This window comes from Ranitomeya imitator, chromosome 7 (assembly GCF_032444005.1).
Source record: "Ranitomeya imitator isolate aRanImi1 chromosome 7, aRanImi1.pri, whole genome shotgun sequence".
NCBI classification, from domain to species: domain Eukaryota; kingdom Metazoa; phylum Chordata; class Amphibia; order Anura; family Dendrobatidae; genus Ranitomeya; species Ranitomeya imitator.
In genome coordinates this window covers 71,343,999-71,368,814 of record NC_091288.1, presented here as the reverse complement: position 1 = coordinate 71,368,814, position 24,816 = coordinate 71,343,999, and the positions used below count along the sequence as shown (strand labels likewise).

Here is a 24,816-nt window from a genome sequence, read left to right as displayed (position 1 = left end):
CGCTCCAACTGGAGGAATACTGATTTGATCTACTGAACCCACAGAGACATTTGGATAACCTAGGTTGCAACAATCACCTGGCGACATACCTCAATGGACTCTGTCAACTTTGTAAGCTTGTCGGTACCCCACACTGTGTGAATGCCCATCAAAAGTGGAGTCCTACTGGTTGGGGTAGTTGACCCTGGAAGCCCCGAAGTTGCAGATGTTCTAATTCCCGGCGACCCAGAGGAAGGTGAAATTCTGTCATTTTGCACCATCTTATACACTTACTGTGACCGTACTATATGTTGTTGACTATTGGTGATCCAATAAACTATCAACACACTGTGTTAATGTCATGAGACCTCTGCTCGGTGAGTGATTGTTTTGTTATCCTATCGAAACTGGGTCATGCTGAGTTGTCAGTGTTTTGATAAGTGTTCTGATTGACAGTTCGAATGTTGAATCTTGTGATGGGTGTGCTGAGCTGTTGGTGCTTTGATTGACAGGTTGGCGGTCCAATCTGGGACTAGGATGTTCGGGACTTTATTCAGGTGTTCTCTGTTCTGGAGATTGCCCAAGCTATTTAACTGAGCTGCTTGCCACAGGTCCCTGCCAGACGTAGTTTATGCTTCCTGGTGAGTGTTTGCCTGATTCTACACTGTGTTCCAAATTATTATGCAAATTGGATTTAAGTGTCATAAAGATTTAATTGTTTTGTTTTTCAAATAAACTCATGGATGGTATTGTGTCTCAGGGCTCAATGGATCACTGAAATCAATCTTAAACACATGTGATAATTAGTTTTCAGGTGATTCTAATTAAAGGAAAACTACTTAAAAATGATGTTCCACTTTATTAAGCAGGCCACAGTTTTCAATTAACATGGGAAAGAAAAGGGATCTCTATGCTGCTGAAAAGCATCAAATAGCGCAATGCCTTGGTCAAGGGATGAAAACATTAGATATTTCCTGAAAACTTAAGCGCGATCATCGTACTGTTAAGAGATCTGTGGCTGAATCTGAGCACAGACATGTTCGTGCTGATAAAGGCATGATGAGGAAGGTTTCTGTCAGGCAAGTTCATCGGATTAAGAGAACAGCTGCTAAAAAGCCATTACAAACCAGCAAACATATATTTGAAGCTGCTGGTGTCTCTGGAGTCCCTCGAACCTCAAGGTGTAGGATACTTCAAAGGCTTGATTTGGTTCAAAAAACCTACTATTCGGCCACCCCTAAACAATGTTCACAAACAGAAACGGTTGCAGTGGGCCCAGACATACATGAAGACTAATTTTCAAACAGTCTTGTTTACTGATGAGTGTCGAGCAACCCTGGATGGTCCAGATGGATGGAGTAGTGGATGGCCACCATGTTCCAACAAGGCTGCGACGTCAGCTAGGAGGTGGAGGAGTCATGTTTTGGTCCGGAATCATGGGGAAACAGCTGGCAGGGCCCTTTAAGGTTCCCGAAGGTGTGAAAATGACCTCTGCAAAGTATATAGACTTTCTGACTCACAACTTTCTTCCGTGGTCTAAAAAGCAGAAACGTGCCTTCAGGAGCAAAATCATCGTCATGCATGACAATGCACCATCTCATGATGCAAAGAATACCTTTGCAAAGAATACCAGTCATTGGCTGCTATGGGCATAAAAAGAGATAAACTCATGGTGTGGCCACCATCTTCCCCTGACCTCAACCCTATAGAGAACCTTTGGAGTATCATCAAGCAAAAAATGTATAAGGGTGGGAGGCAATTCACATCAAAACAGCAGCTCTGGGAGGCTATTCTGACTTCATGCAAAGAAATACAAGCAGAAACGCTCCAAAAACTCACAAGTTCAATGGATGCAGGAATTGTGAAGGTCATATCAAAGAAGGGGTCCTATGTTAACATGTAGCTTGGCCTGTTAGGATGTTTTGGAGTTAAATAGCTTTTTTGTTCAGTGAATGTGACCTCCTAATGCTGCAAATTCAACAAATGAGCATTTTCAGTTCTTTAAAACATATCACATGTATAGAAATTCTACTGTGCCTAATAATTTGGAACAGTGCATTTTGAGATTTTATTCATTTTGGAGATTATACTGTTATCATTGGGAGGTTTCTTCAATAAAATTCGATGTATACTCTAACGGGTGATGACTTTTATTAGACTGACTGTCATTTGCACTGACCATTTAGGAAAATCCGAGAAAAATATAATTTGCATAATAATTTGGAACATGGTGTATTGTTTAGTTCTGATCTTCTGCTGCCTAATCCTTGGACCATGTTCTGACTATTCCTTTGTCTTGTCCTTTTGCCGCTATCTCCTGGTATTTTTACCCCGAAGTGTGACCTGACTTACGCCTTTCTCTTTTCCCTTGATTTTCTTGGTGCACTCTTGGTACTGGCTCCGGAATGTCTGACTTCTCTACTTCATGGTCTGTCCATGAGTTGTGACTAGCATTACAGTTTACTCTCACCCAGTGTTGTCTGAGTAGTATTGTGCCCACAAGAAAAGAGTGGGATGAGCGCTGGTCCATGCGGTCTTTCTAAAGACAACCAGGCCAGTGGATGAGAGCACTCACTGACCCTCATTTTTCCACAGGTGTCAATATGATATTACAAAGATTGATTACCTTCAAAGTTCCAGGAACTTGAAAATCAGCGGTAGTTGTGATTTGATATTTCTGTTTGGTGGTGTTACGCCTTGTTCTGTAACAAAGTGGTGAACCAGAGTCGATTCTCAATATATCAGTGTCATTTCTGGTTGTGGATGATATTGAATGGGAATGCCCTACCATAACATCACGCTATAAACCTTATTGTTGAAATAACCAACAAAATCCCTTTGAAATGTACCGTACATATCTTTTGAGCCATATATCTTCTTCCCACTTTTATAGGATTCATGTAGTTGGTGTTTAAATATTGTGATATTATTGGTAATTTCAAAGAGAAAAAAAAAAAAAAAAAAAAAAAACTCCAAGTAAATGTGGCGCTAAGCACCTACGGATTTTTTTAATTCATCCACTTCAAGTGAAAAATGTTAAAAAATTCATTTATTTTCTCAAAATAAAATATATTTGTAAATTTTTTTAAAATTTTTTAAAAAAATTTACAAATATATTTTATTTTGAGAAAATAAATGAATTTTTTAACATTTTTCACTTGAAGTGGATGAATTAAAAAAATCCGTAGGTGCTTAGCGCCACATTTACTTGGAGTTTTTTTTTTTTTTTTCTCTTTGAAATTGCCACCTATGTGGATCTGAAGCAGGATCAACACATAGTTCTCCAAAGTGAGCTGCACACCTTATTGGATTATACAACATACGAAGAAGAGTTGCCTAAAGAATTGATTCCTTGAGAATCTCAACGTGCATTTCTTACCGATAGAAGGTGAGCATAACTACAAATAAAAGAAATGTTTTTAACTTGTTGGTAAAAACGTATTACGCTCAGAGGAAGCGCCGCACTTGTCTCTTTTTTTTTTTTTTTTCCCCTCTTTCCCTAAACCAGGGTATTTCTAAAGATATTATTGGTAGACATTGTTGTGCGTAATTTATTTTTTGGTGGTGTAATAGAACATTCAAGTGATTCCAGTGTTTTTTTTGTTGTCATGAACAGTCAATAATTTGTTCACTTGAGAGTACCAGTCTGATTACAGGTAATGTCTGTTATTACATGTCTCACATTGAGTAACCTTCTCTGAGCTATTGTAGGGTGTGTACTTTCCCCTGCAAGTTGCTGCCTGCTTAATGTCATACAGGCAGAAGAAGTGCACGCCCCCCGAGGCATATCTTGGGAAATCTATGTCCCGCCCATAGATCTTAACAACTCAGCTACATATTAAGTAAAATGTGGATTTTACTGGAAAAAGATACTGGATTGCAAATATCAAAGTAACATTTTTTCTCTGGTTCCGCAGCCCCCAATGTACTCTGGCAGAAAACACCCCCTGCGATCACAGAGGTCGCACGTAGCTAATGCCAGCCATGTGTATAAACCATACCTATCATGAGTAAAGGCAATCAGCATTCGTTTCTCTATTACAGTTATTGTCAAAGATAGTCCATTACCAGTTGCTATAATAAAGACATGAATGTGGATGTATTTGCATTAATCTACTTACATTTATTTTTAATTCATGATCGGTGCATGTACAGTCATGGCCAAAATTTTTGAGAATGACACCAAAATTATATTTTCACATGATCTGCTGCCCTCTGGTTTTTATTAGTGTTTGTCTGATGTTTATATCACATACAGAAATATAATTGCAATCATATTATGAGTACCAATAGGTTATATTGACAGTTAGAATGAGTTAATGCAGCAAGTCAATATTTGCAGTGTTGACCCTTCTTCATCAAGACCTCTGCAATTCTCCCTGGCATGTTCTCAATCAACTTCTGGACCAAATCCTGACTGATAGCAGTCCATTCTTGCATAATCAATGCTTGCATTTTGCCAGAATTTGTTGGTTTTTGTTTATCCACCCGTCTCTTGATGATTGACCACAAGTTCTCAATGGGATTAAGATCTGGAGAGGTTCCAGGCCATGGACCCAAAATCTGTATGTTTTGTTCCATGAGTCATTTAGTTATCACCTTTGCTTTATGGCAAGGTGCTCCATCATGCTGGAAAAGGCATTGTTGGGCGCCAAACTGCTCTTGGACGGTTGGGAGAAGTTGCTCTTGGAGGACATTCTGGTACCATTCTTTATTCATGGCTGTGCTTTAGGCAAGACTGTGAGTGAGCCGATTCCCTTGGCTGAGAAGCAACCCCACACATGAATGGTTTCAGGATGCTTTACAGTTGGCATGAGACAAGACTGGTGGTAGCGCTCACCTCTTCTTCTCCGAATAAGCTGTTTTCCAGATGTCCCAAACAATCGAAAAGGGGATTCATCAGAGAAAATGACTTTGCCCCAGTCCTCAGCAGTCCACTCCCTGTACCTTTTGCAGAATATCAGTCGGTCCCTGATGTTTTTTCTGGAGAGAAGTGGCTTCTTTGCTGCCCTCCTTGAAACCAGACCTTGCTCAAAGAGTCTCCGCCTTACAGTGCGTGCAGAAGCACTCACACCAGCCTGCTGCCATTCCTGAGCAAGCTTGGCACTGCTGGTAGTCTGATCCCGCAGCTGAAACAGTTTTAAGATCCGGTCCTGGCGCTTGCTGGTCTTTCTTGGGCGCCCTGGAGCCATTTTGACAACAATTGAAGCTCTCTCCTTGAAGTTCTTGATGATGCAATAGATTGTTGACTGAGGTGCAATCTTTGTAGCTGCAATACTCTTCCCTGTTAGGCCATTTTTGTGCAGTACAATGATGGCTGCACGTGTTTCTTTAGAGATAACCATGGTTAACTGAAGAGAAACAATGATACCAAGCACCAGCCTCCTTTTAAAGTGTCCAGTGATGTCATTCTTACTTAATCATGACTGATTGATCGCCAGCCCTGTCCTCATCAACACCCACACCTGTGTTAATGGATCAATCACTAAAATGATGTTAGCTGCTCCTTTTAAGGCAGGACTGCAATGATGTGGAAATGTGTTTTGGGGGTTAAAGTTCATTTTCTGGGCAAATATTGACTTTGCAAGTACAGTAATTGCTGTTAAGCTGATCACTCTGACATTCAGGAGTATATGCAAATTGCCATTAGAAAAAATGAAGCAGTAGACTTTGGAAAAATTAATATTTGTCTCATTCTCAAAATTTTTGTCCATGACTGTACTGTAGATAGTGTACAGTGACTTGAATAAGTATGCATATCCTGTTAACTTTTCCACATTTCTTCATGTTACATGCACAAACTTCAATGATTTTTATTTTTATTTTATGTGATATACCAACACAAATTAGCAAACATTTGTTAAGTGTAAAGGAAAAGGACATTTTCCTCAAAGGAATGGACACAAGTTTTTATTGCAGATACACAGACTGCAAAACAGCAAGGCTATGTGAACTGCTCCCTTGATTATAATGGGTATGTGATATATATGTGAACACCATGATTAGAACACCAGTACAGTATGTGAAACATTAACCTCTGCGTGAGACATGAGGCAAGTCTGATTAGGCATTATTTCTAGTCATGAGCGAAAAAGCTCGGATAATGTGTTATCCGAGCACGCTCGAGTGTTATCCAAAAATCTTGGGCGTTTTCGGATTATATATTCAAGCCCCTGTTGCTGCAATTTTTTGTGGCGGTAGACAGCTGCAACACATGTGGCGATTGCGAAACAAACAGGCAATTCCTGCATGTATTGCGGCTGTCTACCGCCACAAAAAATGCAGAAGCAGGAACTTGAATATATTATCCGAGCACGCCCAATACATGGATTACACCCGAGCATGCTCGGATAACACTTTATCCAAGCACGTTCGCTCATCACTAATTATTTCAAAAGAAATTCTGGGGTTTGTATAACCCACGTTTGTGGTCAGGAATCTGTATTAAGAGAGAGTCTGGTCTGCGGTATAGATTTATGAGCTTTGGGAATTGTATTTTGTAGGGATCTCTTCCAATCTGAGTTCACAGGGCAGTAGCGTTAGAGGGCGGGACGGAGCCACTGATTACACAACAGGTCACTGACCATACGTTTGTCCTTAGTGAGCTAAGCTCAAAAGCAGCAGACACTGAAGAAATGATATTGCAGGTAGGCATTAGCCATGTTCAAGAGACGTAAATGTTGATTTTTTTGCCCAATTTATATAAAGCCTCGTCATGATTCAAATCTTCTAAATAATACTGACTGCATCACTAGGATAGGGTCATTATTAGTTTTACGCTTCCTACTTCCATTATAGCTATAAACTATTGCCCTTCTTAGCTTCTGCACACATTGTTATACTTGGGTCTCCCTGTATATTAGAGACTATGGATTTTTTTAGGATTCAGGGCCTCTTTTCTCCATGGTAGATATCCCATGTGTAATGTTACACGTATTGTGTGATAATGACTGTTTTCTGGATATGTTATTGCAGGTTTACATTGCTTTGATTGTGTTGTGAGCACGGGTCAGAGTGATCTACGCAGTGGCGTAACTTGATGCCCATTGACTCTGATGCAAAAGCTCCAATAGGGACCCCCATTATTGCACATCTTCAATAGTACTGGTCTATTCATATGGGCCAAAGGAACCCCTAATATTTATGGCCCCCGTGCGATTGCATCCCCTGCACCTATTGTAGTTACTCCCCTGGATCCATGGTTCTTTGTAATTCTGAAGTGTATTTTGTCATCATATCAGGAAGAAATCAAGTGTCATGGTCAATTTGGCATATTGCTATCATTCAGCCAGTGTAGGAATTCAAGAGAGGCAAAGACAGCTAGTTACCCATGTGGGCAAAGGGAGTAGATAAACAGGTACAATAATTAGGTCTTGCGCCCTCGTTAAAAGGCTGGAGTTAGACTTTGGTGTGACCTACTGGGCACAATATTTAAGCTGATAACTGTGACCGGGTTAATGAGCCATGTCTAAAGCCAGCAATACAAATTAGATGACTATTGGCCAAACAATGCTTCAGTTGATCATCTGGCCGACAGCCGTCTTGGCCGTCTCTCCCATGCACTGGAGCTCTCACTTGGCCTAGCGCTCCCGTGTTCTCCATGAGAGAGCAGCTGACAGAGATCTCTGCCAATGGCTTATCCCCAAGAGAAAAAAGTGATCAGCAGTCCAAAATCGGACCCTTATAGGACGATTTGCAGTAGTTTCGATCAACTTATTTTCTGATAATGAACAACTCCTGTCTTATATTATTTAAACGTATCGCTTATATATGTTTTTTTTTCTACTAAATAGAACCAGACAACTGAGACATACTGAATGTTTATTGCAATGCTTTTATTTTCTGGTTTTAGAAGTATTTAGGTATTTATTGTTTTTTCAATACATGAATATTTGGGGGCAGAGCAGCAACATTCAGAGATGCTTTACAGCGGCATCATTGGACTATTAGAACCTGGAGACTGATTTGCTAAAAATGGACATTCTCATTTTTATATTAGAAAAATTAGAATACAAATTGGAATTAGGATATTACTACACTGTCTGGTAAGGCTATTGAATAACTACTAACTAAACATAAAGAAGAAGAATGTACGGTTTCAGATCTAGGTTGCTGAGTTCTGGTAATCCTTCCTTACCTGAATAAATTCTCACAAAAATATAGTTTTCTTTTCACCTGTTTAGTTCTTATTGGTTAACTCTGTGTTGTAATGTGAACACTACACATTATTTATGATTTTCTTATTAAAAAGCTGTAAATAAATGATCAGAGTTCCATCAGTGTATCTCAGATTTGTAAAAAACTGATGGAGATTTCTCAAGCTTCTCCCTAGCAAACAGTCCATGAAAAACGAACAGTACACGGATGTTACATGAGTGCTGTCCAGTTTTTTCACTGACCCATAGACTTGCATTGGTCAGTTTGATCTTGGATCAAAATTGGACTTGTCTCTGTGATTTTGTGCAGACCACTAAGCCCGCTAAAATACTTTGGCATATGAACAACTCCATAGAACATATTGGGCACAAGTTCCATCCGTGAAAACCACAGATATAATTCGTATGAAATAAACTGATGTCTAACTGAGCCCTTATATGAATGATTCATTGGGGGCGATTTATTAAGACTGGCGTATTGCACACAAGTCTCAATGAAGCAACAAGTAAAGGTTCAGCACCAGACAGCCTTTCTAATTAATCATATACGTCTTTCAGGACAATTGCCCATGTAGTATTTCTTATTAGAGTGCTGCTCTACTAGTAAGAGTATGTAACGCTCCAACTGATAGAATATGAAACAGCGGCACTCACCGATTCACAAAATTCATTGTTTATTTACGTTCAACAGGCAACAAAGTGGTAAGCAGGGGGTAGTAAGGGGCGTGCAGACGTCTCTTGTTCTTCCATCCCTTCTATGGGTCCTTCTGAACACGTCTAATTGAACTTAAATAAAGAGCAACTTTTATGGATCGGTGAGTGCCGCTTTTTCATATTCTATGAGCTAGAGTTTCAATGAAGCACTCACTGTAGTACACTGACCTGATTCATTGATGCACCACTTAATGAATCAGGTGCGTCTGGGACTCAGGATGCATCGCCAGGTTCTGAGCCTCTTCTCACCCATGTCCCACCCATGCTACACCCATATTGGCCTAGTTGGCTGGGACTTGCATATTGATGCCAAAAGTATCAATATTTTTGTACAACTGCAGAGTTTCAAAAATATTGCGACTCATTAAGGTGTATACATCATATTTCTGTCTTTGGCACCTAAATGAATCAGTCCCAGTGAGTTTTGCCACAGAGTTTTCTAGGCATGCTCTGTAATCTGTGCAGTAGTCATTATGTATTTCTCGATTTGAGTACACCTTGATGCTGATGGGTTTCTTTTACACTTTTGTTTAATAAAAAACATGGCTTTACTAAATATTCTATGTTTTTTATATGTACTATTGCTTTTACTTATTTACTTACAATAGGGTTCATGTTCATTTTGTTTCTTTCTTAGGTCTGTCAAAAAACTTTTGGATGATATTTCCTCCACATCTTTCAGCAGTCGGGAGTCCAACCATGAAGATTAGAACTTCCTTTCTGTAGAGCAGCTCCACACTGTGACTCTGAAAAAGTTAGACTCCTTGTAAGACCTGGTAAGTGTTAGTATCTTCCTTCTGTTATGGTGCTGTGGCCAAATCTTACCTCAATGTAGAAAAAATGTTTTTACTAAAATCTAACTTATCTGATGTGTAGGAATACAGCTAATTTGAAACTGCAGCAGCAAATCGTAACCTCTTTACAAAACCTGATCAAAGAGGCTTTTTCTCCAGCCTTCTTTATAATCATCTACCGTAGATATTTTTTAGACGTGATGTCAGTAATCCATGGATGCCAGACAGGAGCCCTGCAATCCACCTCCTACCTCACGGAATCCCAGGCGCCTCTTCTGATTTGCAGTCCCATAGAGATGTCATTGTTTCTACGTGACAAACACATGAAATCGCACCTACAGTCTACATGCCAGTAGAAGCGATGGGGATTCCAGCAGGTAGGAGGCAGGTTGCAAGACTCTTTCCAGCAGCCATGGACTACTAATCAGTAGAGGCACTGGAGATTACAGCAGGTATGAGGCGATGCACAGGGCTCCTATTTGCCTATTCGATGGCCACGGGATCTTGATTTGACCACTGAAATGGTGTGCAGATTTGCTTATCTTCAGTGTTTTTATTTATTTAGCCATGTATCTAATATAGAGTTGTATATAAAGGGGTGCATCTGCCCCGGGCATAGCAGGGCTGGGGTGGTTGTCGGGCTTCCTAATGCGGCAGTCCGAGGTGTCTCCCTGGCTGAATTTTGCCACTCACCAAAATGGGAGTCAGCCGTTCTCTGAGCTGGCTGATAAGCTGACACTTGGCTCAGAGGAGGTGCAGTGCGTCGGCTCCCAGTGAACAATTGTACTCTGACTGCCAGATCAGAGCAACGTCAGCAGTGTGATCAGATCATGTGATCACGCCGATTGTGTCACTTGCTGGTGCCCAGTGGCGCAAAGAACATCAGCGGTAAGTGCTTCAGACCAATCGAACTGAAGATACCAGAGTGTAACAAGGGGTGCCGGCGATTTGCATACATGCGGTCATGTGCCGACTAGACATGCGTGGCCTCGCTCAATGAAAATGAATTGAGCGAGGCTTGGCATGTCAAGTCGGAATGTGGCCAGAAGTGTACAAATCGCATACTTGTGCTCACATGACCGACCACTCTTGCCATCGGCAAAGGAGAATCCGAGAAGTGTGCAGTACATGGGCTGTGAGAAATCAGAAGACTGTAGTAATCTAGAGTGACTGCAGTCTTTCATCTCAAACCTAGACAAGCCCTTTAATTATAAAACGAAGCCCTGTAGCCAATCCTTACAGGGAATAATATGCTCATTGTCAGGACTCAGCTCTGTTTGCTGGTTCCAGCAGTCATCACGTGGCCATTTTACTCATAAACAATTTTCATACTTACAGTCACATGAAAACTAGCTTCTCTTCCTGCTTCTCTCAGTTTTTCACTGAACATTGAAAGAATAAGGGAGAGCAGCTCGTTGGCACGTGACTAAGTGTGAAAATCGCATATATGCTTGGGGGGAGGGAGGGCACCAAACTGAATTTTTGCACCTCTGATCTAATATATTTTCTTTTTCCAAAAGTGTGCCGTGCATGCATTGTGAGAATTCAGAAGCTTGCAGTCACATAGAGTGATATTTATTTTAATCTTGTCTATTTAACCCCTTCACAGCGATTTTCCAATTTTCCATTTTCGTGCTTTCCTCCCTTTCTTCCAATAGCCATAACTTTGTTTATTTTTCCATCTACAGTACATAGCCGTGTATGGGCTTGTTTTCTGGGGGGCGAGTAGTACTTTTTAATTCATTTTTATGCACTAGAAAGCATTAAAACAATTCCGAGTGTATTAAAAATTTTAAAAAATACAATTTCACAATTGTTTTTTTTTTAATTTACCATGTTCATTATACAGTAAAACTGACCAATTAATATGATGAAATAAACCATCAACTGCTGGGAAAGATTCAGGTTCAGCGTGCTTGCCTGCATCAAAATCAGAGACATGACCTTTAACGTCATAATGCAATCTCTTTTCTAATATTCGTTAATTAAAAATTCCCTATCGTACCTTCATTACACTATCTAACTGCTTTATTTTAGTTTTGCCGTCTTCCTGTTTAAGACTGCTTCGTTTCAGAACCCCAAGTGCATGCTGAGATTCCCAAACAAACCATCATCAGGGTGCAGAGGCTGCGGTCACTGCCGTAGTGCCTGTTCTGCCCATGAATTAAGCACCATCAGTGACGTCCTTTTCAGGGACCGGGCTAGGACGTGCTCTTCTGAGTATGTGTCTGTTATCAACACCATCCTTTGCTCATAATATCACCTCCTCTGCTCCCCAATTTGGTTCCCAGCTCTTGTCTACCGCACAGTCATCATCACATTGTAATGGGGGAAACTGGCAGAGACTTAAATTTGCGCCCCAAAACACCTTACACAGGTGTCCCTGGATGTTGGCAGATTGCTGCTTTTCTGTTGCGTACACCTCCAGGATACGTTCTGGCTCAATATGTGCAGCACCGGACCCCTTTAACTTCCCGACTAAGATAACAGACATTTTTGCAAACATAAAGTCTTGTTTACTGACATTAGAACTTATGCAGATGGTAGCAAGAAATAAGCTTGCCGTTTTCTTGTGCACAATACAGTCACATTGTTCAAGGAGAACTATGAGTCCAAAAAATTGCCAAAAAGGTAATTAATCTTAAATTGATTTTATTGAAAAAAGTACAACTATACACTAAACAATAAAAACATATACCATATATGTAAAGTCATGTGAAAAAAATCCGTGAGTACATCAAAACCAAAGACCACGGATCAGGACACTGCTGAGTATATCAACCATAAGTATCTGTGCAACAATGTGCAACTAATATACTATCATCACGTATATCAAACTGCTGACAGACTGTGGCAATTCAACTATGAACTCTAACTTGTATACATACTACCGGTAATGTTAATACATGCCTGTCAGACAGTAATGTGCAAATAAACGTGCAGGATAAAGTCTAATTACCCATTTCAGTGCGGCAGGTCCTGGAAGCGGGATTCACCAGATGCGAAACGCGCGTTGGGGTAGCTTACCAAGACCGGGACAGGACCTGCCGCACTGAAATGGGTAATTAGACTTTATCCTGCCGTCAGGTCGGCGTGTATCGTCGTGTTTGACGGCAAAAGCAACGATGCCTGCAATGTTTTACATGGAGCTAACAACCAGCTACAACGATAAGTGAGTCGCCGTTACGTCACTGGATCGCTCCTGCATCGTTCTGGAGCTGCTGTGTTTGACGTCTCTACAGCGACCTAAACAGCGACGCTGCAGCGATCGGCTCGTTGTCTATATCGCTGCAGCATCGCTGAGTGTGACAGTACCTTAACAAATAGCTACAAACTAGTGATGTGTCGTTCCTGAACGAGCGGATACAAAGAGAGCCGGCTCCCTGCTGTGAATGAAAGGAGTCGGCTCTGCAGCATAAGTGAGCCAAGTCTTTTTTTTTTTTTTCCTTTCTTGGCTGGAGCCTGCAGCCAAGGCTACTTTCACACTGGCGTTTTTTTTAATACGTCGCAATGCGTCGTTTAGGGGAAAAAACGCATCCTGCAAAGTTGTTTGCAGAATGCGTTTTTGCCCCATAGAGTAACATTACCGACGCATTGCAACGTATTAACACACGTCGCAACCGTGTGCGACGGTTGCGCCGTGTTGTGGCGGACCGCCGGGAGCAAAAAACGTTAAATGTAATGTTTTTTGCTCCAGACGGACCGCTTTTTCCGACCGCGCATGCGCAGCCGGAACTCCGCCCCCACCTCCCCGCACCTCACAATGGGGCAGCGGATACGCCGGAGAATGCATCCCCTGCACCCGTTATGCGGCGCTAACAACGCTAGCGTCGGAATCTCGGCCCGACGCAATGCGACGGGCCAAATTCCGACGCTAGTGTGAAAGTAGCCTTATCTGACTGTGACTCATGTGGGAGGAGCAGTGAGGAGAGAAGCAGCTATGGACTGTTTGTGAGTACTGGAGAAATGGTGCAGACAAGCACAGGACAGGGTGGATGGGAAAAGAAAAACAAGGGCTTCCTATTGTTAACCCTTAAGTGCCCCCAGACTGCAAGCATAAGGGATTGCATCAGGATTTGGTCAGGATTTTATGCAGGTAAAATCCTGACCAAATCTGCACCTGAGGAGGTCACCTGCGTTGTCCTTGCGTTGTTTCAGCATCTTAAAAGACGCTCCGCATGTCCGTTTTCGCGGGTGTGCCGCATGCGTCTTTTATTGCATAGTGGAGACAGGATTTCATGAAATCCCCTCCACTATGCTGTAACATCTGGACGCTGTGTGTTTGACGCTGCGGCTCTACGCAGCGTCAATCACGCAGCGTTTCCTGAACGTGGAAACATACCCTTAGTGTTACACCATCCTTCAGTGCTGGAGTCAGGATCTGAGTTACCTTTGTCCCAAATAAAGATATAGTTTACTGGCCTCATGCATGGCATATACTGTCTATAGTGTGTATAGGAGGAGGGAGTCAGCAGATTGTTTGATATCATAGTATCAGTCAGGACTGATGAGGATTCAGGACAGGAACATACAGGGAGGAGGATGGATCAGTTGTTGCTGCTGAGGATAGGCTAATAAGTAATATAAAGTGATTTTAGGCGGACCCTGTGGCGAGATCTAGCACAGCTCCAATCATATAGAGTTACGCTGGTTTCACACTTGCATATTTCGCAATCTGTGTGACAATGGCTGCACACGGATCCGTTTATGTCTCCATTGCCTTTCACTGGTGACAGATGGGACCTGCGTGTGCATCCCGTTGTCACCGTTTTCCCATGGATCCGTGTATCTGCATATTTTACCAGACGCACAAAAAGGCGACTTGTTGCAGTTTTGTGTCATCTGAAAAACACGCAGGGACAGGGACCCGCACGGACCCGTGGCTACACGTATGGAATTACCATGGAGCACGGATCCAGGACACGCACGGATCCATATGATTCCGTGTGCAGGGATCCGTTATGCGGAACTGAGCATGCTGGGAAGCAAGGGATGTGCTGTATGGGAAAGTGATGAAACTGTATGGGAGCAGGATGCAGACATAATGTAGACTCTGCCTGCTGTGCCCTATGTTATAGTGTGCTAATGTTAATAAAATGCATTGGGAGCCTGTATATAACATGGGGGCTCCTGGTTAGTGGCCGCACGGGAGGGTCTGCTTTCACACTAGCGCTTTGGTATGGTGTGTTGTGATGTGTAGCAATCCTGATGCATCCCGATCCTGATGCATCCCTACACTTAACATTGGGACGCATGGACCTGCACTTGCATCAGGACGTATTAGGATTAGTATGCGTCAGGATTTTTCATGTGCTCTCAAAACGCAGCTTGTTGCGAATTTTGGGTGTTAAAAAAATCTGCAGACATCCTGGTACATGGCAGCGAATCCAAAACAAATCTAATTGTCAATGTAGACGCCCCCGAATCAGGATGCCTGCGTCCAATCTGCATGTGGATGTCATACTGCTCAGGCTCGGAGCCCCATTTTTTTTCTTTCACTTTCACCAGTCTCTCCCCTCTCCTCTCTCCCCTCTGCCCCAGAAGTCAGAATATGACATTTCCAACCAAATCCTGATCAGGATGCAGTTCCGTGCATTTGCTTTCATTTGCAGAAAAAAATATGGATGCAGATAAATTGTGTCCAAGAGGTAATGACTACAGCAATGTACAAAAACCGCCACATATTAGAAAGTAACACGTTACTACAACCGAGTAGCAGAGGGGCGCTGTTCACAAGAGCGAACAATCTGGGGAAACAGCAATGCTGAAAACACTGTCTGTATTGCTTCACTAGATACTTATCCAGGTCTATAATGAGGCTCTCGCTGTACAGGCAAAGACCTGGAACAATGACAGTGGAAAACGCATTTCTATTTAAAAAAGAGCTGGTTCGTGAGCCGAAAGAGCCGACTCTTTTGGTGAGCGGAGCCGAATGAACCGGATCACGAAAAAGAGCCGGACTGCCCATCACTACTACAAACCAGGAACTAACACACATATCTCTATTACTCCTCCCCAACTATGGGCCAGCCCTATGGTTAACACTGTCACCCCTGATTAACAGGAGCTGTAACCTCCAGGAGGATAAAACATGCAATAAAATGCATTTTGCATAACATTAAAAAACAGGGGTCTTCAGATGGGTGTTACGTCATCTCTACCTTTACAACATCAACCCTATCCCACACATCATTCACATCTTCAGATTTGCCATGACTGAGATAGCTGCTGCCAGTGCCCTTACCACCATGGTTGATGTGTTCTCCGTCAACTCTTGCCCCATGAGTTACAAAGGCTGGCTGTGCATCCCATCCACTAAATCACCTGGAAGAAGTTTGTGTTGTGAAATCTCTTCCTCAGCCTCTAGAGTGCTATGGTTTAGGGCACTAAGAGGCAGAAAAGATACAGGTGTCATTAATGGAATTGAAAGTCTTAAATGTACTGTAGAAGATTAACTGTTACGGCAGTGGACTTTGCAGAACACTGAATCATTGTGATGTTGTCACTGTTAACCCCTTTACCCCCCAGGGTGGTTTGCATGTTAATGACCAGGCCAATTTTTACAATTCTGACCACTGTTCCTTTATGAGGTTATAACTCTGGAATGCTTCAACGGATCCCAGTGATTCTGACAATGTTTTCTCATGACATATTGTACTTCATGATAGTGGTAAAATTTCTTTGATATTACCTGCGTTTATTTGTGAAAAAAATGGAAATTTGGCAAAACTTTTGAAAATTTTGCAATTTTCCAAATTTGAATTTTTATGCAATTAAATCACAGAGATATGTCACACAAAATACTTAATAAGAAACATTTCCCACATGTCTACTTTACATCAGCACAATTTTGGAACCAAAAATTTTTTTTTGTTAGGGAGTTATAAGGGTTAAAAGTTGGCCAGCAATTTCTCATTTTTACAACACCATTTTTTTTTAGGGACCACATCACCACATCACATTTGAAGTCATTTTGAGGGGTCTATATGATAGAAAATACCCAAGTGTGACACCATTCTAAAAACTGCACCCCTCATGGTGCTCAAAACCACATTCAAGAAGTTTATTAACCCTTCAGGTGTTTCACAGGAATTTTTGAAATATTTAAATAAAAATGAACATTTAATTTTTTTTCACAAAAAATTTACTTCAGCTCCAATTTGTTTTATTTTACCAAGGGTAACAGGAGAAAATTGACAACAAAAATTGTTGTGCAATTTGTCCTGAGTACGCCGATACCCCATATGTGGGGGTAAACCACTGTTTGGGCGCATGACAGAGCTCGTAAGCGAAGGAGCGCCATTTGACTTTTCAATGCAAAATTAACAGGAATTGCAATGGGACGCCATGTTGCGTTTGGAGAGCCACTGATGTGCCTAAACATTGAAACCCCCCACAAGTGACACCATTTTGGAAAGTAGACCCCCTAAGGAACTTATCTAGAGGTGTGGTGAGCACTTTGACCCACCAAGTGCTTCACAGAAGTTTATAATGCAGAGCCATAAAAATAAAACAAAAATTTTTTACCACAAAAATTATATTTTAGCCCCCAGTTTTGTATTTTCCCGAGGGTAACAGGAGAAATTGGACCCCAAAAGATGTTGTCCAATTTGTCCTGAGTACGCTGATACCCCATATGTGGGGGGGAACCACCGTTTGGGCGCATGGGAGGGCTGGGAAGGGAAGGAGCGCCATTTGGAATGCAGACTTAGATGGAATGGTCTGCAGGCGTCACATTGCATTTGAAGAGCCCCTAATGTACCTAAACAGTAGAAACCCCCCACAAGTGACCCCATATTGGAAACTAGACCCCAGAAGGAACTAATCTAGATGTGTTGTGAGAACTTTGAACCCCCAAGTGTTTCACTACAGTTTATAATGCAGAACCGTAAAAATAAAAAATCATATTTCTTCACAAAAATTATATTTTCGCCCCCAATTTTTTATTTTCCCAAGGGTAAGAGAAGGAATTGGACAACAAAAGTTGTTGTACAATTTGTCCTGAGTACGCCGATACCCCATATGTGGGGGTAAACCACTGTTTGGGCGCATGGGAGAGCTCGGAAGGGAAGGAGCGCCGTTTGACTTTTCAATGCAAAATTGACAGGAATTGAGATGGGACGCCATGTTGCGTTTGGAGAGCCACTGATGTACCTAAACATTGAAACCCCCCACAAGTGACACCACTTTGGAAAGTAGACCCCCTAAGGAACTTATCTAGTGGGGTGGTAAGCACTTTGACCCACCAAGTGCTTCACAAAAGTTTATAATGCAGAACCGTAAAAATAAAACATCATATTTCTTCACAAAAATTATATTTTCACACCCAATTTTTTATTTTCCCAAGGGTAAGAGAAGAAATTGGACCCCAAAAGTTGTTGCACAATTTGTCCTGAGTACACCAATACCCCATATGTGGGGGTAAACCACTGTTTGGGCGCATGGGAGAGCTCGGAAGGGAAGGAGTGCCATTTGACTTTTCAATGCAAAATTGACAGGAATTGAGATGGGACGCCATGTTGTGTTTGGAGAGCCACTGATGTGCCTAATCATTGAAACCCCCCACAAGTGACACAATTTTGGAAAGTAGACCCCCTAAGGAACTTATCTAGAGGTGTGGGGAGCACTTTGACCCACCAAGTGCCTTGCAGAAGTTTATAATGCAGAGCCGTAAAAATAAAACAAAAATTTTTTACCACAAAAATTATATTTTAGCCCCCAGTTTTGTATTTTCCCGAGGGTAACAGGAGAAATTGGACCCCAAAAGTTGTTGTCCAATTTGTCCTGAGTACGCTGATACCCCATATGTGTGGTGCATGGGAGGGCTCGGAAGGGAAGGAGCGCCATGTAGAATGCAGACTTAGATGGAATGGTCTGCAGGCGTCACATTGCGTTTGAAGAGCCCCTAATGTACCTAAACAGTAGAAACCCCCCACAAGTGACCCCATATTAGAAACTAGACCCCCCAAGGAACTTATCTAGATGTGTTGTGAGAACTTTGAACCCCCAAGTATTTCACTACAGTTTATAACGCAGAGCCGTGAAAATAACAAATCTAAACAGTGGAAATCTCCAATTCTAACTGAAACCCTAATCCAAACACACCCCTTACCCTAACCCCAACGGTAACCCTAACCACACCTTTAACCCTGACACACCCCTAACCCTAATCCCAACCCAATTCCCAGCCGTAAATGTAATCCAAAAACCCTAACCCTAACTTTAGCCCCAACCCTAACTGTAGACTTAACCCTTGCCCCAACCCTAACCCTAGCCCTAACCCTAGCCCTAACCCTAACCCTAGCCCTAACCCTAGCCCTAGCCCTAACCCTAATCCTAGCCCTATCCCTAACCATAACCCTAGGCCTAACCCTAACCCTAGCCCTAACCCTAAGCCTAATGGGAAAATGGAAATAAATACATTTTTTTAATTTTTTAATTTTTCCCTAACTAAGAGGGTGATGAAGGGGGGTTTGATTTACGTTTATATCGGGTTTTTTAGCGGATTTTTATGATTGGCAGCTGTCACACACTGAAAGATGCTTTTTATTGCAAAAAATATTTTTTGCGTTTCCACATTTTGAGAGCTATAATTTTTCCATATTTGAGTCCACAGAGTCATGTGAGGTCTTGTTTTTTGCGGGACGAGTTGACGTTTTTATTGGTAACATTTTCGGGCATGTGACTTGTTTTTATCGCTTTTTATTCTGATTTTTGTGAGGCAGAATGACCAAAAACCAGCTATTCATGAATTTCTTTTGGGGGAGGCGTTTATACTGTTCCGCCTTTGGTGGAATTAATAAAGCAGTTTTATTCTTCGGGTCGGTATGATTACAGCGATACCTCATTTATATCATTTTTTCATGTTTTGGTGCTTTTATACGATAAAAACTATTTTATAGAAAAAATAATTATTTTTGCATCACTTTATTCTGAGGACTATAACTTTTTTATTTTTTCGCTGATGATGCTGTATAGCGACAAGATCTGACTGTAAACTAACTCTGACTGTAAACAATTAATTGAATGGTGTATAAATAAATAAATATATAAAATATACACGCCGCTTACTATAAATGCTGTTTCAGTGTTTTTAGTTCTTTTAGTCTGAAGTTTCTCTGGTTACTGAAGTATAGCAATTATCGTCACCAAACCAAAAGAAATTAGTTTTTTTTTTGTAAATTCTTTATTTAGGATTGTTGAAATGAATGACAACATAATTGTAAGCAAGAATATATTTTTTATGTTAAAGTTATCCCTCCTTGAAGATATTATGGGATGTGTAGAATGTAAGCCCGCAAGGGCAGGGTCCTCGCCCCTCTGTATCAGTCCGTCATTGTTAGTTTGTTTACTGTATGTGATATTTGTAACTTGTATGTAACCCCTTCTCATGTACAGCAGCATAGAATCAATGGTGCTATATAAATAAATAATAATAATAATAATAATAATGTGGTACTTAGAATAGTTATTAGAATGACTTGGATTGCAATCCCCAGCACTCCTTCAGCAATCAACATAAAATCTACATACAAAAATCCTTTCTTATTACTTTCTCTTGTAATCTGTTAAAGCAAGTATCCCTAGTCATGGGAATTCCAATGACATACCAACCCTAGTGTAGTAATACTATTCAAATCCATGGAAAATCTAATCTCTCAAACCTCCGAGGAACCTTGTTGATTTAAAGTTACTTGGTTCTCCTGGTCCACTTTCCAGTCTTCTCATATTTACTGCACTCTCATTGCCGGATCATGCTTCCTGACTGATCCTTCTCTTGGACTACTTTTTGCCAATATTTTTAACCATTCAGGTGAATTTCCTGTTTGATGGTACACACTTTTTTCTTCATAGGGAGTGGGGGTGTGGGGAAAAAGTTCACATCACAGCTACTGATGCTAACTAGACAGCTTTGACTGTATACTTATCCTTCTATATAATTTCAAAATACTCTTTTTCGGTGATTCCTTTGTATCTCCGTTCATACTGCACCCACACACACAAATGATACACCATTTGCAACGTAAACTTGCCCCCTTCAGCAAGAAAGAAACATTAATTTTCATAAATCTGCAGTAAGGAAAAATGACCTGCAGGTGGCACCACACTCCTCCAAAGCACAATACCACAAAGCTGAAACAAATCTTAACATTTGCCTGGGGGCTTTCCAGCTTGCCGCACTCCTTGCCTAGCCGAATTCAGGCAGGTGCATATAAAATATTTGCTACATATGTGGAAGTAGAATAAAAGTAAAACTTTACTTGTTTAAGACTTCAGCTTTAAAACTGAAGATATAAATGAATGCAGCCTAAAAGGGACCGGACAGATTCTGAACCATCAGATTTTCCATATTATTGGACAGTCATTGAAAAGTCTATCTTCCTTCTAAGGTTGCAGCTTATTGGTGACCTGGAGTCACCTCTGGTTCCAAGTAAAAAACTACAGCATTGACATTACTCAGACTGTACATTATTTCCCGATGGGAGAGATTGGTGGAAACAACCTTGCAAAAATTGAAAAAAAAATCCAACCGTAGGGGAAAAAAAAGGTAAAATAATCTGCAGATATTACTTTTTTTTAAAGGGATGTTCCCAATTATTATACAATGGTGTAAATACGCTCAGTTATGGGTTCAATTCTCCTTCATCATTTTTACTGTCAAAGTGGCAGTGCTGTACAGGGAGCTGCTCCTTTCACATACGGTACATAGGGCTGTGTTGCACTTCCCTACACTGCAGATAGATGGTAATGCTGCTGTGGAGGGGAAAAAAATGGGGGGGAAAAATGCTGCTGCCCCTGTTCTTTCGCAAGACAATCAGACCCCTTCTGATCAGTAAGTAAAATACCATTATGTTTAATCTTGGGGGAACTCCTTTAGGCTGGAGTCACACACAATCATACATACTGTACATACCTACAAACATAAAAAAAGGTCCGTTTTACACAGATGAAAATTGCAGAAATGTTCCCTGAACAGTGATCCATATGTCCGTGTGCAGTCCGAGGATGAGATTTTCTTGCATGTAAGCATCCATATGACATCCGTATGGTGAGATTTTCTCGCTGGCTTGTAAAATGGACATATAATGGATCCATGGGCTCGAATATTCGTAAAAACATATATACAGTCTATATATATATATATATATATATATATATATATATATATATACATATATATGTCAGTGAGACACATACCTCTCTGTGTTCATCTCATTCAATACATTTACATTTGACCAGCTTGATTTTCCTGAAATTGCCTGCGCCCCGACAACCAATGTGAGAATATCTTGCATGGACCAACTAGTATTAACCTATTTAGGGAATATAGAATGGAGGATAATTTCCGCGTCCTTCATAGAGGCTGAGGTGGTGCTGGCTGTGGATGCTCATGTGATGCTGTGCTGAGCCACCATGGGACAGATAGCAAAGTATACAAGAAAAAAATATTTGTGAAATCTAGGGATCAATATTGAGGCTAAAGAGAAGCAAAGATGGGGCTGGACTGCAGGAAGCTGAGTAAATTTTATATAAAAGCATTGCAGAGTGTGATAAACATTATGATGAGTGATGCAGTGATGGAAAAAATAGCTGGACTGCTTCTTTTATTATGATTTTTTTATTATTAATATCAATTTAACATTTTGATTCTGAAAACATTACAGAAAGAAGACATCAGTAATGGATTTCACACCGACGGAATCATTTGATGAGGCATGTTGGCCAATGATGATAATATGGGAAAGAATTAACCATGCATATACATCGGATTCTCCCCCGAAGTCATTGGGGTTCCGAAAAGGAGAATATGGATACCAAATGTGGGTTTTTAGCTCGAACAATGAAAAATATTCTGTGGCCTGGGACATTTTTTGCTCATACTGGAAAGTGAAAACTCCGTTCGGCCCTGTTTTACATTTCACTGGACCTCTGTATATTGATGGAACAAGTAAAGGATTACATGTACCGCCATCACTTACTGTCATTGTATCAGATACAAATGTTTTAATGCCTGCCCAATTTTCACTGGTGGATGAAAAAATGTTACAAATTTCCCGTTTTGTTATGAACTCTATATAATACAGTGATTTATGTGATAAACACATTTCATGCTTAAAGATGTTATACTTTATTTTTGTTGTAAATTTGCATTTCTCCTTCGCCTCATTGGGGGACACAGACCATGGGTGTATGCTGCTGCCACCAGGAGGCTGACACTAAGTAATACAAAGAAAGTTAGCTCCTCCCCTGCAGTATACACCCTCCTGCTGGCCCCCAGCTAACCAGTTCTTGCTTAGTGTCCGTAGGAGGCACACGGACGGGTCTGCTATTCAGACCCAAAGAATTTACCTTTTTACCTTTTTTACCTTTTACAACGGACGAAGGGGGTGACGGATTCTTTCATGGTCCGATCTCCCCCGAACCAACAACAGGCGAGCACGGGAGTTTCACCTCTCCGTATCCTCTCCTGCGACGTGGGAAGCCACTGCCTGAGCTGATTTTAGGGGCGACGGGCCCCTTCATGGGCACCGATCTCCCCCCTCCCTTATCAGACGAGCACTGAAGTTTCACCTTCAGTATCCTCCTCTGCAGCCAGGCCTATTGCCGGACATTCAGCCCTGTCCACCAGGTTTTACCCTCGGCTGTACAGAGGCACCTTCCAACGTGGCGTCCGAGCAGCCCCCACTGCATCACCACTGAAAAAGCGGATGATGGAAGGAGGCAGACGGTTGCTCTCCACCCCTCTTCTGCAGGGATGGTGGATGGAGGCTCCCCAACCCCTACACCGTCCTATCTTCCCTGGCTCAGCTCTACCTGCAGCATGGGGTAAGTGCACGTGAAAAATTGAGTTTTTTGGCGGTCATAGGTGGGCTCCATAGCGCCAGGGTCCCCACAGAGCTTAGCGGTCCTTTCCCCTTCAGTCCGCGGGTGCGCGCCAGCTGAGTCTATAAATTTAGTCCCCGGCTTCGGCCCTGTTTAGGCCGCATTCTGGGAAGCCCCGCCTGCATCACTCTAGCGGCTCCACCCCCCTATTCTAGCGCTTCTCATGCAGGACGAGATCTCGGCGGCCATCTTCTCCCAGAAGTTTCCGGTCCCTAGTTCTTCTGGAAGGGGCTGCTGCCGGCAGTTTTCAGCGCTGTAGTTGGCGCTATTCCAGTCGGGGGACTCAGAATCCCGGTAAGGTGAATCGCTCCCTTCCCCCGCAGCCCCGCACGTCCGGCAGCATAAAGGGTCTAACTTCACATTTTTATATACTTGGGACCTGCATTCTCTCAGGTCCCCTGGTCTTTGAGTCTCATGTCCGGTGGCCGCTGGGCTTGACTCGTGCCCAGTAGCCGCTTCAATGCCCAGTGGTCGCTGGGCTTATAGGTGCTGCTACTGAACAGAGATTTATTGGATCCGTTATTGAATGCTGTGTTCCAACTACTCGGAAGTTCGAGCCCAACTTTCCCCAGTTTTTTCCATGGTGTTTTCTCATAAACCCTTGACCTGCATTTCCTGGTCTTAAGGGTTCCCTAGTTTAAAAGGGGCATATTACCAGCAGAGCCGGTCACATTTCTCATAGTTCTTTATCAATTTAGCTCAGGAGCCTTCGCTGCCGCCTATTCCGGCTCCTCCCAGAGTACCTAGTTCCCCTCATGGGGTCCCACCTCTGGCATAATCTTTAAAAAAAAAAAAAAAAATGCCCCGGTGTTGTCCAGCATTCCTGGTCTTAAAGGAGCATGACCAGCATTCCCGGTCTTAAAGGCACACGACCAGTATTCCTGGTCTTAAAGGCACATGACAAGTATGCCCTGGCCTTAAGGGCACGTGACCAGCATGCCCTGGTCTTTAAGGCACTTGGCTAGTATGCCCTGGCCTTGAAGGCACGTTACCAGTATTTCCTGGTCTTATTGTCTCATGACCAGTATGCCCTGGTCTTAAATGCACGTGACCAGTACTCCTCGGTCTTAAACGCTAGTGAACAGTATGCCCTGGTCTTAAACTCCCATGACCAGTACGCCCTGGTTTTTAAAGGCACATGACCAGTATGCTCTGGTCTTAAAGGCACATGACCTGTATGCCCTGGTCTTAAGGCATTTGTCCAGTATGCCGTGGTTTTTAAAGGTGACCAGTACGCCCTGCTCTTTAAGGATCTCGACCAGTATGCCCTGGTTTTAGCGACACGTGAC

At 42.0% G+C, this 24,816-nt stretch overlaps 1 long non-coding RNA gene across 2 annotated transcripts in view; it reads left to right on the top strand.

Moving 5' to 3' along the window:
* The window catches only part of LOC138644726 (uncharacterized), a 46,390-nt gene extending 23,646 nt beyond the window's left edge, over nt 1–22,744 (top strand). For both annotated transcript variants that reach the window (XR_011314655.1, XR_011314654.1), the window contains 2 exons: nt 9,487–9,625; nt 22,309–22,744. This is a non-coding gene — a long non-coding RNA (uncharacterized lncRNA). The remainder of the gene's footprint in view (nt 1–9,486; nt 9,626–22,308) is intronic.
* The last annotated feature ends 2,072 nt before the right edge of the window (nt 22,745–24,816 follow it).